Source organism: Trachemys scripta, chromosome 2 (genome assembly GCF_013100865.1).
Source record: "Trachemys scripta elegans isolate TJP31775 chromosome 2, CAS_Tse_1.0, whole genome shotgun sequence".
Classification (NCBI taxonomy): domain Eukaryota; kingdom Metazoa; phylum Chordata; order Testudines; family Emydidae; genus Trachemys; species Trachemys scripta.
Genome location: NC_048299.1, coordinates 26,181,189 through 26,200,798, shown reverse-complemented (window position 1 = coordinate 26,200,798; position 19,610 = coordinate 26,181,189). Strand labels below are relative to the sequence as shown.

The following is a 19,610-nucleotide window of genomic DNA, read 5'->3' as shown; positions in this document are numbered from 1 at the left end:
TTAATATTATAGTTATGAGAGCTTCAGAAAATAGCTGCCTGAAAAAAAAAATAAGGGAATAGTAACTAGATAACAATATTTGTACATCTACTTTTCAGTTTGCAGAACATCTCTGAGAGACAAGCTTCCCGCTAGCCAATTTATTTTGTAGATAATAACAGGGACAGTCTAAGTACATTCAGAAGGAAAACACAGTAATTAATTTGTCACTGAAACCTGAGGGGTCCTCTTCCACATATAGGTGATAATGAATGTTTTGCATGTAATTAGCAGGAATAATTAGCACATTCCTGGTAACAAATAGACAGATTGGTGCTCAGCAAACAAAATTAATTGTTGTGCTAACACAGGCAATTGTCTCTTTATTGTCTGACAGTGTCCCCTGTTTACACTAAAGCCTACTTCAGACCTTACAGCTTTACCCAAATAGGAGAGAGAATCTATAAAATTGTACCTCATCCATCTGCTTCTCAGAAACTTCAAGACCACCAAGGGAATTGTTTGTCAAAACTTGTTAAACAATTTGTAATCTTGAACATGTGTTTTACTATATTAACGAATGAATTGTTCAAATCAACAGAGCGGGTAAGCCAGCAAAACCACACTGATCAATCAAATGCTGACATTTGTAACTCTGGGCACTTAAAAATTGGCTATCTAAAAGTAATACACAGCAGTAAAGAGTGATCGCTAAAACATTTATAACATGAAGAAATTCCAATATTCTACAGACCCTCACACAGTTAACTGGCAGTGGCATTTATTCCATTAGATGTCATTGTCAATTCATAGTGAGACTCTTGTACATGTGCCCTTGATTTCAGAAGGGGCAGGCCTACCAAATTCCCACTAGTGCTACCACCAGAGCAGTTGCACCAGCATAGCCCTAGCATAGGAAAGGCTCCATCAGTTAAGCTGTATCCTGTCTTCCCTCTGCCCCTCTTGGCCTGCCATGTGTTTGAGTTACAGCCTTTTTCTTGAGGAGTCTTGTCTCATCGCTCTTCTTTCTTCTCCCTGGGCTCCATCTGTTACACCTTCAGGGGTCACCAGCAATGGTCTTCGTGAGTGGTATGTTGGCTACTGCTAGCCAGTGTAAATAGTGTAGACTTAGCCTGCAGATGTGAGTAGGAGCCTATATAAGAAAAAGACCCAAAAATCGGGACTGTCCCTATAAAATTGGAACATCTGGTCACCCTAGATCTAACATGCTTAGTTGCTCTTTTAAGTGCTAACAAGTCTCTATTGAGCATGGGCAAATTAAAATGCAATTGTTCAAGCATCCTTGACACGAAGACAGGTTTCAGAGTAGCAGCCGTGTTAGTCTGTATCCGCAAAAAGAAGAACAGGAGTACTTGTGGCACCTTAGAGACTAACAAATTTATTAGAGCATAAGCTTTCGTGGACTACAGCCCACTTCTTCGGATGCATATAGAATGGAACATATATTGAGGAGATATATATACACACATACAGAGAGCATAAACAGGTGGGAGTTGTCTTGACACAAAGGCCACCCTCCTTCCAAATTTGAACTCCTTGGTCCAAAATATGGGGCACTAGATCACCAGGAATTATTTTTTTTAACCCAGAGAAACTGTGTATTTTCTCAGCATCCTTCTCAGAAATGGCTGAACTATTTAGGTTGAAATTTTCGAAATTTTTTTAGGATGAAGCAAACACCCAGCATGGAAAATTTCAGCCTGGACAGTTAGTCTGGCAAAGTTATGAGCAGCTGAAAGTGGGTCTTTATAATGGGAAGTGTTGGGCAACCTTAACACATGGTGCTATCAGTCCTGCTAGTACTGACTAGTGTCTTATGGCAGTACTTGTGAAGTAAGCTGTACCCAACCTGAGTAAGGGCCTCAGAATCTGGTTCAAGAGGAGCAAGGTTACATAACAGTGTTAAAAATATTGGTGGTCCATCTACTTTCATGTGACTAATGCTAGTAAAGCTGAACTGATGCTAGCAACGGGGGGAAAATTTAGAACATTTTTTAGTGTAGAGAGAAGGCTTTGGAGTAAATTGATTGTGCCACAGCTACTTTATAGCTTAAGTCTTGAATAGAGCTAGAACAATGCATTACAGCATGGTTATAAACTTTGATTAGGAATAGTGTGGGCATGGTGTATAAAACATGTTTGCCTGTAACCAAATTCCAAACAGGTTTCAACCATGGTTCCAAAGATCCATTGTAGACTGGGCCAGAAATCCAGCAAATAGTCAGATTAACATGAAATCTACTTTTAATTGCAGACAAACTATATTAAGTTTCCCATTAAGGTTCAACAGTGGAGACAACTCCTTTTCTAGCCCAGCCCTTCTGGAAATTGTATTTACCCACTGCTGGGAGCCTGAATTACATGGTAGGATTAATTGCGGATACTTACTAGAACTGTAAAATTTGGGAGGTTTTTTGTTTAGATTTTTTTTCTGATTTATTTGTTAATCTCCGCTCTTCTGGGCTGGAGTGACGGAACCCTGGCCTGTGCTGTGGGGGTGGCTAGGGGGCCAAGGCCCTCCCACTTTTTGAAAGTGGGGGGGCCTGGCCCATCCACTTTTTACCAGGGTGGACCCACTCCTTCCCCATCTCTTCTCCCCGAAGCCCCACCCCCCCATCCAGGCCAGCATGCAGCCCAGCTGGGGAGCCCGGGCAGCTGTGGGAAGCTGAGGTGGACCCGCCACCTACCCAGGGTGTGGGGGAGGGGGGCTGAGAGCAGCCCCTATCCCATGTCCCCACTCCCTGGGCTCCCTGCCCGGCTGAGGGCAGATGGAGGGTCCATGACTCCGGCTTGGCTCCCCACAGCTGTCTGCATGGCTCTCCCTGACCAGGCTTCAGCTGGGGAGGTGAAGGGGCACCTTGGAGCCACAGCCCGGCCAAGGTAAGAGCTGCCTGGGCAGCTGTGAGGAACTGCGGCAAAGACCCTCCCCCTGCCCTGGGGGCAGGGACATGGGCTGGGGGCTGCTCAGGCCTCCCGTCCAAGGCAGGTGGAGGGTCCACTGTGGGTCCCTACAGCTGCCTTCATGGCTCTTATCATGGCCGGGCTGTTGCTCCAAGGCCCCCCCCCCAGCCAGAGCCAGACTGGGGAGAGCTGCATGGGCAGCTGTGGGGAGCCTGGGTCCCTCCACCTGCCCTGGGTGGGGGGCCTGGGGTGGGTGGGCAGGGAGCTGCTTTGAGCCCCCGACCCCCTCCGGCTTCCGGCTTGGCTGGGGGCAGGGCCTCGGGGGTAGGGGCCCCCGGCCCTCCCACTTTTGTATCTTGGCACAGCCTGTACAAGCACGCTAGAGACCCAGCACGCCTAATTGTGTTGCTGAAGCCTGTGCCACCGCTGTATCTACACTGCTATTTTTAGCCCTGCTAGCACAGGTATGTCTAAAGAAACCACTCCACTTCAGATCACAGTGTAGATATACATGCTTGGAGTGTGTGATTAAAAATTGTGCCAAGAATAAGCAGCATTTATTAGCAAAGCTTGACTTGTAGCTGACTGTCAGGGCAATGTTTAGTTTAAACTGGAAAACCGGCAGCATTCATTTTAATACGCAGACCGATATGCTGGAAAGTTCTGGCCTTACTCTAAGTGAATGTAATGTCAGGGCTAGCTCTTCCAGTCACTGACACTGTGCATTGATTCCTCCAACGTGCAGGGAATTCTCCATTCTACCAGTCCAAGTTAAATATTAACATGAGTTGTCAGTATGTGAACTCTGTGCTACATTTGAACTGAGAAAGTTAGCGCCTTGGTTAAGCATTCAATCAGATGGGGGGAAAAAACCAAAACACTCAAAAAACAATGCCTTGAACTGTAACTTGTTTGTTTGACTTTCACTGCACTGGAGCATGGAATTAATTCAAAGGTAATTTTTTGTTGTGGTTTTAGATTGAATAATTACATCTTCAAGTGTTTGACATTAAACCTTGAAGCAGATTTAAGCATTTAGGATATATTTTGTATTAATTTGTGAGAAATGTCCTTGAATCGTTCTTATTAAAACACAATATGTGACCAGAGCTGATCAGAGCATTCAATTGCACATTGACAGCTTGTGCCATTAGAAAATGTAGAAGAAGAAAGATTTCTCTAATAACTAGTGAAGGGTGGTGTTAATTGCAAAGGTAAAAAGCCTTCTTTGGAGACTGTGTAGTCAGGTATTTGAAGGTATTTCCATATATTTATAAGGAGAAATAATGTTGGCTCATAGGAACAGAAATATTCTTTGTGTGGTACTTTACCCACTGCACCTTGTTAACAATGCTGACTGAAGCTTGCCAACAAAACATTCTAAAACATTTATCCACTGTCCTATTCTATAAGTTACAGAAAGCAGCTGAGCGTGTGTCAGGCTCTTTTTTCCAAAGTGGTTAAGTACTTCTTTTGTGAACCTCGGCGTTAAACCATCATAACGCTAATTGACAATTTCCAGCAATCAAAGTAAATGACTGAAATAACTTATGGGTAAAACTGACATAAATTTCATAACAGCAGCCAGGGAGTTTCTAGGGGACAATGGTTTCTAATGCCTCATGTTGCCCCAAACCAAACCATGTTGTAGCTTAAACCACACCCTCTGATGCGCCTTGCTGTTTAATTGGCTAACTGTCTCAGTACAAAATACATCATTGATAGCACTATCCTTTTCTAGTATGAGGAATGTTTATTCAAATGTAATGTGAAACATATCTCCCCCAAATTATATATTTTGAACTAATATGAGGCTCCAAATAGAATTTTATGTGTACAGTCACTAAATTCTACAGCTATGTAAAGGAATATATATGAATTACAGTGATCAATTATTTTCATTGTTCAGCTAGGGTAGAACAAGGGAAGTTGGTCTTAAGCTTCAGAAGGAAAAAAATTATTCAAGGCCTGAATCAGCAAGCCTTTAACTCCATTGTTGAGAAGTAAGGATAGGCAAACTTGTCTTACCTAATTTCTGAACACATTGTAGGACTGAAGGTTCAGTCTTTGTTTGCATTTTGGATTGGAGAGGCTCTTTGGACAAAAGAGAAGCAGAGAGTGGCAGATTAAAAACACAGAGACTGAGGAAGAGGGGGAGAATTTCCACAGCAAAAATATAGCATGCGTACCATATAATGGGCACCAAGTTATGGCAGTCTAGTTTTTTGGGGTTTCTTTTATCCCTAACACATAGCACAAGCTTCCAGCAATTGGGTGGAGAATAGAGAGGTGCAATTGGTTTAAGTTAAACAATAAATGGATCACAAATTCAGACTAGTTTTGTGAATCTCCCCAAAACTGGTTGAGACACTAACATAGAACATCTAATTCCACAGACTTCACCCACCCCTAATCAGAGCAGTTAGGCAATAGAACAAGCTGCCAAGGAAAGTTTTGTAACCAATATCCCTGGAAATATTTAAGACTAGACAAAACACTTGTCTATTAGAGATAGTGTAGGAATAATGAAATCCTGCTGCAGCGGGGTGAACTATCACATACTGGCCTCAGCATTAAAAAAAACCCACATTTTTTTATTTTTAACAAATATTTTATTAATTGTAATTAATCACATCACCTCCCATTCTCCCCTCTCCAAATAGCCAGAGATACATTTCAGCCAGTATTAATAAATTATACATAAAGTTTATGGTATAAAAAACTGAAAACAACAAAAATACGACCAGTTTTAAGAATAAAATAGCTTTATTTTTCTTTCTTTGGTTCTGTTTGTTTTCCTGATCCATAATAATTGCTGGCTGTGTCTATATATAAGCAATTCAACAAGTTTACTTTCCCAAGGCTAGAGAAAATCATAATTTTCATTGTCCCACTGCATTGTCTTCTAGGAGAAGAGCTGGAAGTTCCATCATTTGAGGCCTTTCTAAGTTGACTGGAAGAAGCAGTAGAAAATACACTGTAGGGAACTATCCTGCATTTTCAGAGAAATAAACTGGCTAGGGCAGGGGTCGGCAACCTCTGGCACGCGGCTCACCAGGGTAAGCACTCTGGCGGGCCGAGCCAGTTTGTTTACCTGCCACGTCGGCAGGTTCGGCTGATCGCAGCTCCCATTGGCCGCGGTTCTCCGCTCCAGGCCAATGGGAGCTGTGGGAAGCCGCGGCCAGCACATCCTTCGGCCCGCGCCGCTTCCCGCCATGAATCCATGGAGGCAGACCTCTGCACCTGTCCAGAGCGCCCTTTTACTTCAAGTCTGTGCAGACATAAGAAGCCACTGTATGGATTTGATTGCAGGTTTAGAGCTATAGTTACATAAGGCCACATTCTGCTGTGCTTTCTTGACCAAATTTCCCATTAGCTTCAATGGAACACGTCTCTAATAAGGACAGCACCATTTGGCCTAATGGACTGTAGACCCAGGGACAGTCCAGGTGCTTTCCTTGTCTGGGAATGTTTGACAATCTTTCACCTACATTATGTAAACTTCTAAAACAATTTGTGCCAAAGATGGTCAAGAAAGCTCACCCGTAAAACCAGAAAGCAAAATATATAGCTAGTCTGGGGGAAGAAAACTATGACCAGCAAAAAATTCCCTTTGGACTTCCGGAAAGGTGGATGGACTCCTACAAGCACAAAACTAATACTCCTTGATCTTACTAAGTACTGGTCTACACTACAAACATATGTCAGTATAAAGATGTCGCTCACACTGTTGTACCAACCTAACCCCGAGCTTAGAGAGTGCTATATTGGCGGGAGGGCTTCTCCAGTCACCGTAGCTATCGCTTCTCAGGGGAGTGGATACCTATGCCAATGGGATAGCTTCTTCACTAAACGCTGCAGTTCACCAGTGCAGTTGTGCCGCACTGCTGTAAGTGTAGACAAGCCCTAAGTCCCATTTAGCTATCCAATTTTTGCTTAAATACATTAACAACACTTGATTTCCCCACTTCAATTGGAAGCTGAGTTCACTAGTTTACCACTTGGTAAAATAGCATGTCCTTATGTTCTTCTTATAAATGGTCTCTCTTTTTATGCCCCCTAGTTCTTACCTGTCAATAAACTTCAAATAGATAACAAGATTGAATGATGTAATCCTGGAGGGAGGCCCCAAAATGTGTCCCTATAGGGCTTGCCAGAGTCACAGAATCACTGGGTTGCAGGTTTGTTGTAGCTAAACCTCCTCCCATCCTCCTATGCCCCTCCCTCCTTTAGCATGCCCGGGCTGTCTTCCCCACCTCCCGTGACCCCTGTGTCCATGGCTGCCACAGAGATGGCAGAGCTGGCAGTGTTAGCTATGGGACATCTGCAGTGGCTATCCGTTCCAGTGTTATTCTCTGCCCACCACCCCAAGCTGGTGCAAAGAGGCTGTAGCACAACCTTGGCCCAAAGAGTTTTAGACAGCATACCTATACATTCCTTCTCCACCCAATTGCTCAGTTTTTACCCTCCTGATGCCACAGTTGCACCAAGGATTTCATCACCAAAGAGCAGTGCTGTTCACTTTATGGTCAGCTTGATGTATGTATGTATGTATGTATGTGATCTGAAGGACATATTCAGATTGTTCAGAATCTCATCTTTATTTTTTTAAAAGGTACATTTCTAGTTCCTGTTGTTCTGAAGAAAAGCTTCCAAATGTGAACTGAGTGCAGTAGAACCCCTATAGCATTAACTAATTGGGGACTGAGGAGTTCATAAAACTGAACATCTCAAAATGACAGTAGGCCCAGTGCATAAGTTGCAGTATGGTACACTGCATCACTTTCCTCTTGTCCTTCAAACCACTGCAAAGCCATTGCCAGGAAGGCATCGGAACATAAAGGGATGTTGACTTGTTCTTCGTCTACATTACTCTTGTGCAGGGGTTCTCAAACTGGGGGTTCGGACCCCTTAGGGGGTCATGAGGTTATTACATGGGAGGTTGCAAGCTGTCAGCCACCATGCCAAACCCCACTTTGCCTCCAGCATTTATAATGGTGTTAAATATATTTAAAAATGTTTTTAATTTATGTGGGGGTCACACTCAGAGACTTGCTATGTGAAAGGGGTCACTAGTGCAAAAGTTTGAGAATCACTGCTTGTGGATTTTTGTGTGTATGTGTGGGTGGGGGGGAGAAATAGTCTGTATAAGTGGTTTTTTGTTGTTGTAAGATTGGCGTTCATAAAATCAATGTTCTAATCTAATGTTTGCCTGAGTCTTCAGAGAGTCTGAGATAATGACTCAGGCAAACCAGCTCCCCTGCACCCTATTGATTTCCTTGTGGTGTCCGCTCTAAGATCCAATGATATTTCATTATCAACTAGCTATTTGAGTGCTGATCATTCAATGGGGGAGCAGGTCAGTGAAGCCCACAGGGAGGTGGGAGTTGCTGCAGGGAGGAAGTGAAGAGGAAAGAACCCAGGAGACAGACAAGAAAGAGGCAGGAAAATAGAAAAAGGAGGCAGGGAGGACTAAAATGCTTTGGTTTAACTTACGTTATGGGGCTCAGTGTAGGGGAATTGGCTGGAAATTAATAGCCTGTGATATACTGGAGGTCAGACAAGAGGATCTAATGGTCCTTTCTGGCCTTAAACTCTACAAAACTATGAAGGAAAAGAAGCAAACGGCGGACACAGTGGTGGTGATAAAGGGGAACATATTTTTCTCAGAGTGCTGCTGAATCTGACAATAAGGTACTGAGTAAATAACACCTAAAAATTCAATTGCTATATAATTCTCTCCTTGATCTGTCTGGAAACCTCCCAATGATATCAGCAGGAGATTGCTGTGGATTGAGGGGAGTATGGAGTCCTAATTTTTTTCTCTGGCCTACAAAAACCTAAATTAACATTGAATTCAGCCCTTAGCACAGGGATCAGGAGCCTTTGGCACACAGCCCATCAGGGAAATCCGCTGGTGGGTCAGGATGGTTTGTTTACCTGCAGCGTCTGCAGGTTTGGCCAATCACAGCTCCCACTGGCCGTGGGTCGCCGTCCCAGGCCAATGGAGGCTGCGGAAAGCGGCATCCAGCACATCCCTCAGCCCATGCCGCTTCCCTGATGGGCTGTGTGCCAAAGGTTGCTGATCCCTGCCTTAGCATCAAATTAGTTTGACACCCTGCTATACTGGCATTTTAGCATTGACGAGACTTGCATTTCTAATGTCAAAAATAAATAAGAAAACATTTTTTAGTTTTATTTTACAAAAATATTTTTAGGTCATCTTTATTAAGCATATATATAAGCAATAAAGGGCACAGTTCTATTTTTTTCTCCCTTAGCAGGTACCCTTCACCAATCTTCAGTATGGTAACTGTGACAGTTTGTTTGAATAAGAACCATATATTTGGTTACTTGGTATATGAGTCACCTTTTATTCAGTTTCTACAAACATTCATCTGAATGAAGTTTTATAAAAATGTTTCGGAAAAGAGAAAGTGACGCCAATAATGATGTGATTCTGTATTTGCATGTGAATGGGCACCAGGGTCAAATCCTGACTTCATTGAAGTCCACGGAGAAACTCCCATTGACTTCAATGGGGTCAGGATTTCACCCAGAACTCTTCACCTGGAAATCAGGAAACTAAAACATCACCATGTGATGTAGGTGGCAAAGCACACAGCGAACCCAGCAAATGACAGAGAGCAAGTACTCCAAGCAATGTTCTGATGACTAGTTTGTGAGGCAACCTGTGGGCTGAAGTATATTTGCAGGGACCATGCATGGAATAATTTCAAATAGCAGACAGTGTATCGAACTGTGTTCATGGATAACTCACAAACAGAAAACATTAGTGGACTATATAGGTCAATGCAAATAATTCACTTGAATCCAATCTGCCCTCAGCTTCTCTTTAAATGGGGTGGTGTGGCACTTACATACAGTCTCCTAACTTTCTTATGCTGTACTCTCTTCAGTTTAGCTCTTTCTTCCTTCAAACAGAATGAATAATGTAGGCACTTTGGGTGAGTTGCATGATAAAGCCAATCAGAAACCAAGCCATGTAGGCTGAGGGATTTTCCTGGGATTGACTGTAAACACAGGAACTAAGGGTGTGTGTGTAAGAGAGCAAGAGAGAGAGGGATGGGGAGGGAGGGAGAGTGAGCAAGAGAAGCAGCGGTGAGTGTGGTCCCAGGAGGAAGCTGAGAGTCAGAGCTTCATATAAACACAGAACTCTCTGGAAAGGCAGACTTAGACTTCTGTTTATTTCTACTGTGTTCAGGGAAACAGAACTTTGTGTGCATTCTTTGTAAGTAAATGGGATAGCACCAAAGAAATAATTGACTTGTATAGTCAATTTCTTCTTATAGTGGAAAGAACCTGGGAAGGCCTCAAATATTGGCTAACCGCTCAGGCCAAAGAAGTAAGGGGAGGGTACGATAATAATTAATGTGTGTATGCAAACTTCATGAAGGGGTTGTCTAGATTAAGGAAACTGGAACTGTTGTAACTTAGAATATCAGGGTTGGAAGGGACCTCAGGAGGTCATCTAGGTCAACCCCGCTGCTCAAAGCAGGACCAATCCCCAGACAGATTTTTGCCCCAGATCCCGAAATGCCCCACTCAAGGATTGAATTCACAACCCTGGGTTTAGCAGGCCAATGCTCAAACCACTGAGTTATTCATTAACACAGTTACAGCCATGCAAACCCCCAGTGTAGGTACACTGCACTGGTCAACAAGGGCTTGAGCTGGTAGAATTTACCCATCACACTAGTGCAAATTTCCCTGATCTAGACAAGCTTGGAGGCTCCTGAGCAGTTGCTAGGGCAGATTTTCAAAAGAGTTCATCCCGACAACAACTTGTTTTGGGCTCAATCCTATAATGTGGTGAGCACCCTGGGCCCTGCCTTAGCAAAGCCTTTTAGCATGTGAGTAATTTTAAACGTATGAGTAGCGTCACTGCCTATTCTGCATTGCTGGATCAGGGTCAGAATGCCCAGCACCTTATGGAACTGAGCTCTTGAAAATCTGGCCAATATATTTCAGTACCTAAATGGGAGCTCTTGGTAGTGAGCTTTTCTGAAAATCTAGTCCTCAAATATCAACCCTCTTAGCTGTTTCAATAATGATCATTTTAGCAGAAACTTCCAGCATATGTTTTTATCCCAGTCCTAATTACCTCCCCAGGAGGGGAATTTAACATGAAATAAACAACACATGGGCTAGTCTACTGATTGTAGAATTATTGTTTATTTGTACCTTGGTTGTACTTAGTACAGGGGCACTGGAATGGGGTGGGGGGAGGCAGGGGGCCATGTTCCCCCCACTTTTAAAAGTGGGAAGTCAATGCCCTCCCACTTTTTATCGGCTGTAAGGGTGAGCGAGGGGGGTAGGCGGGATAAGAGCAAGCAGGGGGCAGGGTCTTGGGGGGAAGAGGTGGAGCAGTGACTTGGGGAGAAGGGGCAGTGTAGGGGCAGGTCCTTGGGGGGGGAAGGGACGGTGCAGGGGGTGGAGCCACAGTTTAGGTGCCAGTGGACCCCCCACTATTAGGAAGCTTCTTCCATCCCTGAATTAGTAGCCCTACTCATGGACCAGGACACCATTGTGGTAGGCACTGCACGGACATAATATAAAGATGGCCCGTGGCGAAAGAGTTTACGATCTAATTAATTAAAAACCTCAATATTTCAATGTAGATGAAGCTGTCTCAAAATTTCAAATTTGTTCCACTATAGTGTTGCAGAATCCATGGATATTTATCATTCAGGTCTAGCTTGCCCCAGTGTACATAGGACCTTGCTGTTAGGTGCCTTATACTGGTTCCCCAGGCAAAATAAACTATGCCAACAAAAGGAATATAACATCTATCTGCCGCCCTGACCGGGAAAACCGAGAGGTCTGCTGCTTGCCAGGAGCTAGGATACACGATGTGACGGAGAGACTGCCGAGACTCATCAAGCCCTCGGATCGCTACCCCTTCCTGCTTCTCCACGTGGGCACCAATGATACTGCCAAGAATGACCTTGAGCGGATCACTGCAGACTACGTGGCTCTGGGAAGAAGGATAAAGGAGTTTGAGGCGCAAGTGGTGTTCTCGTCCATCCTCCCTGTGCAAGGAAAAGGCCGGGGTAGAGACCGTCGAATCGTGGAAGTCAACGAATGGCTACGCAGGTGGTGTCGGAGAGAAGGCTTTGGATTCTTCGACCATGGGATGGTGTTCCAAGAAGAAGGAGTGCTAGGCAGAGATGGGCTCCACCTAACGAAGAGAGGGAAGAGCATCTTCGCCAGCAGGCTGGCTAACCTAGTGAGGAGGGCTTTAAACTAGGTTCACCGGGGGAAGGAGACCAAAGCCCTGAGGTAAGTGGGGAAATGGGATCCTGGGAGGAAGCACAAGCAGGAGAGCGCAAGAGGGGAGGACTCCTGTCTCATGCTGAGAAAGAGGGACGATCATTGAGTTATCTTAAGTGCCTATACACAAATGCAAGAAGCCTGGGAAACAAGCAGGGAGAACTGGAAGTCCTGGCACAGTCAAGGAACTATGATGTGATTGGAATAACAGAGACTTGGTGGGATAACTCACATGACTGGAGTACTGTCATGGATGGATATAAACTGTTCAGGAAGGACAGGCAGGGCAGAAAAGGTGGGGGAGTTGCGTTGTATGTAAGAGAGGAGTGTGACTGCTCAGAGCTCCGGTATGATACTGCAGAAAAACCTGAGAGTCTCTGGATAAAGTTGAGAAGTGGGAGCAACAAGGGTGATGTCGTGGTTGGAGTCTGCTATAGACCACCAGACCAGGGGGATGAGGTGGACGAGGCTTTCTTCTGGCAACTAGCAGAAATTGCTAGATCACAGGCCCTGGTTCTCATGGGAGACTTTAATCACCCTGATATCTGCTGGGAGAGCAATACAGCGGTGCACAGGCAATCCAGGAAATTTTTGGAAAGTGTAGGGGACAATTTCCTGGTGCAAGTGCTGGAGGAACCAACTAGGGGCAAAGCTTTTCTTGACCTGCTGCTCACAAACAGGGAAGAACTAGTAGGGGAAGCAAAAGTGGATGGGAACCTGGGAGGCAGTGACCATGAGATGGTCGAGTTCAGGATCCTGACACAAGGAAGAAAGGAGAGCAGCAGAATACGGACCCTGGACTTCAGAAAAGCAGACTTTGACTCCCTCAAGGAACAGATGGGCAGGATCCCCTGGGAAAACAACATGAAGGGCAAAGGGGTCCAGGAGAGCTGGCTGTATTTTAAAGAATCCTTATTGAGGTTGCAGGAACAAACCATCCCGATGTGTAGAAAGAATAGTAAATATGGCAGGCGACCAGCTTGGCTAAACAGTGAAATCCTTGCTGATCTTAAATGCAAAAAAGAGGCTTATAAGAAGTGGAAGATTGGACAAATGACCAGGGAGGAGTATAAAAATATTGCTCAGGCGTGCAGGAGTGAAATCAGGAAGGCCAAATCACACTTGGAGTTGCAGTTAGCAAGAGATGTTAAGAGTAACAAGAAGGGTTTCTTCAGGTATGTTAGCAACAAGAAGAAAATCAAGGAAAGTGTGGGCCCCTTACTGAATGAGGGAGGCAACCTAGTGACAGAGGATGTGGAAAAAGCTAATGTACTCAATGATTTTTTTGCCTCTGTCTTCACGCACAAGGTCAGCTCCCAGATTGCTGCACTGGGCAGTACAGCATGGGGAGAAGGTGACCAACCCTCTGTGGAGAAAGAAGTGGTTCGGGACTATTTAGAAAAACTGGACGTGCACAAGTCCATGGGGCCGGATGCGCTGCATCCGAGGGTGCTAAAAGAGTTGGCGGGTGAGATTGCAGAGCCATTAGCCATTATTTTTGAAAACTCATGGCGATCGGGGGAGGTCCCAGATGACTGGAAAAAGGCTAATGTAGTGCCCATCTTTAAAAAAGGGAAGAAGGAGGATCCGGGGAACTACAGGCCAGTCAGCCTCACCTCAGTCCCTGGAAAAATCATGAAGCAGGTCCTCAAGGAATCAATTATGAAACATTTAGAGGAGAGGAAAGTGATCAGGAACAGTCAGCATGGATTCACGAAGGGGAAGTCGTGCCTGACTAACCTAATTGCCTTCTATGATGAGATAACTGGCTCTGTGGATGAGGGGAAAGCAGTGGATGTGTTATTTCTTGACTTTAGCAAAGCTTTTGATACGGTCTCCCACAGTATTCTTGCCACCAAGTTAAAGAAGTATGGGCTGGATGAATGGACTGTAAGGTGGATAGAAAGCTGGCTAGATTGTCGGGCTCAACGGGTAGTGATCAATGGCTCCATGTCTAGTTGGCAGCCGGTTTCAAGTGGAGTGCCCCAAGGGTCGGTCCTGGGGCCGGTTTTGTTTAATATCTTTATTAATGATCTGGAGGATGGTGTGGACTGCACTCTCAGCAAGTTTGCAGATGACACTAAACTAGGAGGCGTGGTAGATACACTAGAGGGTAGGGATCGGATACAGAGGGACCTAGACAAATTAGAGAATTGGGCAGAAAAAAACCTGATGAGGTTCAACAAGGACAAGTGCAGAGTCTTGCACTTAGGACGGAAGAATCCCATGCACTGCTACAGACTAGGGACCGAATGGCTAGGTAGCAGTTCTGCTGAAAAGGACCTAGGGGTCACAGTGGACGAGAAGCTGGATATGAGTCAACAGTGTGCTCTTGTTGCCAAGAAGGCTAACGGCATTTTGGGCTGTATAAGTAGGGGCATTGCCAGCAGATCGAGGAACGTGATCGTTCCCCTTTATTCGACATTGGTGAGGCCTCATCTGGAAACTGTGTCCAGTTTTGGTCCCCACACTACAAGAAGGATGTGGAAAAATTGGAAAGAGTCCAGCGGAGGGCAACAAAAATGATTAGGGGTCTGGAGCACATGACTTATGAGGAGAGGCTGAGAGAACTGGGATTGTTTAGTCTCCAGAAGAGAAGAATGAGGGGGGATTTGATAGCAGCCTTCAACTACCTGAAGGGGGGTTCCAAAGAGGATGGAGCTCGGCTGTTCTCAGTGGTGGCAGATGACAGAACAAGGAGCAATGGTCTCAAGTTGCAGTGGGGGAGGTCCAGGTTGGATATCAGGAAAAACTATTTCACTAGGAGGGTGGTGAAACACTGGAATGCGTTACCTAGGGAGGTGGTAGAGTCTCCTTCCTTGGAGGTTTTTAAGGCCCGGCTTGACAAAGCCCTGGCTGGGATGATTTAGCTGGGAATTGGTCCTGCTTTGAGCAGGGGGTTGGACTAGATGACCTCTTGAGGTCCCTTCCAACTCTGATATTCTATAACTGTTTGTATGCACTAGGGCTTTTGCTGGCAGATGCAGTTAGCGATGTGATTCTTTTTTTTTTTTTTGGTCACACTCCTAACTGACATAGCTATGCCAGGAAAACTTTTAAATGTACATCAGGCCTGAAACCAATGTCTGAACTGTATGTTGTTGGAGAGCCCACTTAATTTTTCAGAAGATTCTGGGTGTTAACAAAAGCTGATCAACAGTGGAATTTCATTTTCGCAAAAAAATGTCAGTTTCAAAATTTATTCCCTTTGAATGTGGAACAAAACCAAGACCTTTCAAATTTTTTCAGAGAGAGAAACCGTACCCACCCCGGAATAGCCAATAACCTGAGTTGGAACAGGGATTTTGACCTGGGTATCCCATGTGTGTACCCTAACTACTGGACAATTGACTAGTCTGGGGAATTGGTCTCTCTCATTTTGACCACAAATTCCATCCTGGACTTGAGAAACCTTCCCAATGAAAGTTTTGTTGAAACTGATATATTTCCACAAAAAGGTTCGGTTTTGACAAATCAGCATTTTCCAACAGAAAAATGTTTTTTGTCTAACAAATTCCCAACTAGTTCTAGTGTTAATTTGAGTGTCCTGGCCAAATTCCATCTTGGATAATTGGATTATGTTTACCCTTAAATTATTTCTGAAGGTCAGTTGTTATATCATGCCAAACTAATTTGCCTAGCCATATTTCTCCTTTTCAAAGAATTCCTAGTGATCAGTTTCATCCCAGAGGTCTGTGTTTGCATGGACAAAAGCAATTCTCTTATAATTCTTTTAAGCAGCTTTTCTGCTTTGAATATAATGGGCCAGATCCCGATCTCCTTTATGCGGGTGTAAATCTGGAGTAGCTCCATTGACTTCAGTGTGGAGAAATAGCCCGGAGTCTGGCCCATTATGTCTTCTTTGCCTCAAGAAAAACATGCAGAGGTGACACTCTCAAAGAGTTGCTGGTAAGCAATCTTCCTTTATCATATGTAAAGGATCTGAAAGCTGAATACAGCTTGTACCAGAATCTTTCATTTCACAAACAGTATGTATCTTCTTGCACCATGGAAAAACATCAATTGCTATCAGATAAAGGGATACTGATTAGTTACCTTAAAAAGAATATATTGAAAGCAAGAGTGGAAGATTGCATTTGGTTCAGCTACAGTTATTTAGATACTTAATATGCAAAAGTCATGGAGCAACTTTTATGGTGGATTAACATTCAAAATAAGGACTCTGAATATTACTGTAGCAAAACAGCAAACATAACTGGGCAGTTTGACCAGCTTTCATTCTTTCTGCTTTTTAAAAAACACTTTCTTATAACATTATAGATGTATTGTCTGAACTTCACTCTAGAACATCCTTTTGATTTGAGGTATCTACTTTCCAGTTATATTTGTGACATCTAATGAGTGGTAGATGCCTCCATAACCTGGTAATCCCATTGGTCCATCAGAATATGGATCATGCGGACATTTTTGCATAACCAAAACTGCTATCTTTAATATATTCTAGGCTCTTCCTTCAGTCAGTGGCAGGGCAAGGCAATCTTTGCTGCATCAATGGGTTATCAGAATGTTGAAAAAAGAAAAATCTGTCTAGTAAATGCTTCTTTAGCTTTAGTCTGGAATCACATTGTGCGTCCTTAATGTGCAGAAGTTTTATGGCCTTTACCAAGTGGTAATATTTTGTTTACCAGAATTTTTAAAAAAGCTTAAATTACTGGGAGTGTGGCATTCCCTCTCAGTACACTGTCATGTAATAACCTGAAATTACTTATATATTCTCAATTTGGCATCTCTAAAATATATTTCTTTTTGGAATCCCTTTTGTACAGAGTATGAGTAGGTCTGATTCTCCTTTTGCCTGTCTTGTTTTCACACAGTGTAACTCCATTGGCTTCAGTAGTGTTGTTCCTGACTTCTGCCTGTGTGAGAGGAGAATTGGGCCCAGTATCTTTATAACTTGCCCATTTTGTTATAGGATTTGCATCTATAACTGAACAGATCACTGCCCTTCATCATAAAAATAAGTGCCAGCTTGTTTGCTCATTCAATCCAGCTAACTAGACTCATTTCAAACAACCCTGGTGTGTACACCACTGATTCAATATTTCAAAACAGCCACAGAAATTAAATTTAAGGGATTTGAGGCCCCACACTGTTGCTAAGTAAATATCCAGCGATGATAATATGTTGGATACGTGAGTGCCACTGCTAACTTAATTCCATTTCAGGATACCAAGAATCACAAACACCTCTTCCCCACTTTAATTGCTGTGTTTCATTTGTTTGCTCATGTAATGCAATACTTTGGACTAGAATAGAGACTGAAAGGTCTCAAATAGTTTATTTCCTGGAACAAGCCCAGAAATGCAGGAGAGGCCCAAACACGTTGAATATCGATCGTGAACAGCAGCTAGCCTTTTGCTTTTTTAAATAACAATTTGCTGACTTTTAAATTGATTATTATGACGCCCTTTTGAATTCTTTCTGTAGTACAAATTCTTTAGTTTGCATAAAGGAAATATTTAATGGCAGCCGGCTGCTTACTTTGGACAATGATCCACTTTTAGCATTTTAAATGAGACATTGGCTTAATAATCAGGAGATTAGTTACAATTCTGAATCATATGCTACTGTGTCTGCCAATTGGTAGCCAGACACTAGAGCAGACGTGTCCGTTGGTGACTGGATGTGAAAGGTCTCTCTCTCTGTCTTCCCCAGGCACATTAACAAAGCAAGCACGTGAACCAGGAACTCTTTATCCTTAGGCAGCAAGTCTACCAAGTGAGCCATGATAAGCTTGTCTCTTCTGGAAACTATTACAAAATGACAGGATATTGAACCTGTCGAAGTTGGGTGAACTTGTGAATACTGAAGGCCTCTATCAATATACTCTACACTTCTTGCCCTATAGTGAACTGTTCATTTCCACCTAGCCAGATCAGACCATCCTGTGTGTATATCAGTAGCCTTGTATTTTTTCTGAACAAATAAATGTATAGCTTAATTTGCATGTAGTCACCTCTTGGGATGCCATTTTGTGCCCTGAGTACTGAATAGAAGTTTCTAAATCAGGAAATTCTTCAGTTGAAATTCCTGGGGAAATTTTAAGTAAGCAAAACACAATTACCCAGGGTAGAATTTGGCCAGGCCACTGAAAAAGATACATTATATAACCACAAAGTTAGTCTTGCATCTCTTCCAAAAAGTAGCAGCGTGCCCTCCAGCATAGTACTCTGCAGTGGGACTGTGGTATAACTTTACTCCTACCCTATTTGCTACAATCCTTTCCTTGGTGGTTTCCTTTCTTCTTTCTTTCTGCTTGCCCTGGTGATTGTTGCATCCCTTCTTTTCCTTGGTGGCTCACTTTAATCCTGGGGGGATGGCTGAACAAAAACAATGGAGAATATGCTGCAGAGAGCAACCCAGCATTATCCTCTAGCTCCAGTGAGAGGGTCCTATGATTTTGCACGATAAAGATCTGAGTTCTATCTTACTGCTGCCCTGACGTACCAAGCGGCAGTGGTGTGTGCATAATGGCAATAGCAGAGTCCTCTAGGTGGTATTTAATTCCTTGTGTGTGTGTGTTGACATTCTCCAAGATATGCCATTTTTTTACATTGGAGACATATGACCAACTGGATAGAACAGTGGTTTGCAACCTGTGGGACATGAACTATGTCTAGGGGGTCCTCGAAAGGTTGTCATTACCATAATGATATTCTCCCCCAGTGGTTTTCAACCTGTGACACATGGATTCCTGGGAGTCCACAGACTATGTCTAAAATTTCCAAAGGGGTCCACACTCCATTTGAAATTTTTTAGGGGTCTGCAATGAAAAATGTTGAAAACCACTGGGGGAGAATATCTACAGAATGAACAGTAAATATGGATTGTGCTTAGAAGTGCTGAGAGTTTGCACAGTTTGTTTCTTTTGGAAAAGGGCACTAAAAATGCACATGTGAACCTGGTAAATTAATGAGTGTATTTGTACCTAGTTTCTCTCAACTTGAACGTGTGAATAGTTGTTCACAAATATCTTGTGTGCTTTGTGCCCAGAAGCTATCATTGTAATTCATCAAGTGCACAGACTAACCTCACTGCCCAGCCAGTTGTGACAATTTAGCTCATTGTGACTGTAATATTAAAAAATGTGTTCTCCTGCTATGGTCTAATTTGCCTTTTTCTTTTTTTGCTGATAATGTAGCTGCACCCACACTGTGCACATAGTGTAAAAAGTTTCTATTCTTTTGGCATCTGTTATGGACAAACTGCCGGGGTCTTTGCAGCTTCAAACAGCAAGTAAAATTAAAATATCAATGCCATCCTTGGCTAGATTTGTGACATGGAGATTTATTTCTTGAAAATGTGCCTGTACAAATGTCACTCGGCAGCATGAACACTTAAGCAAGATATGCTTTTTAGGTTGAACATAATTTATCAAATGAATTTAATGAATT

General features: G+C 43.5%; 1 long non-coding RNA gene across 2 annotated transcripts in view; it reads left to right on the top strand.

Annotated features, from left to right (window-relative positions):
* The first annotated feature begins 3,730 nt into the window (after positions 1-3,730).
* LOC117872065 overlaps positions 3,731-19,610 on the top strand; it is a 48,478-nt gene continuing 32,598 nt past the window's right edge. For both annotated transcript variants that reach the window (XR_004644395.1, XR_004644396.1), the window contains exon 1: positions 3,731-3,856. This is a non-coding gene — a long non-coding RNA (uncharacterized LOC117872065). The remainder of the gene's footprint in view (positions 3,857-19,610) is intronic.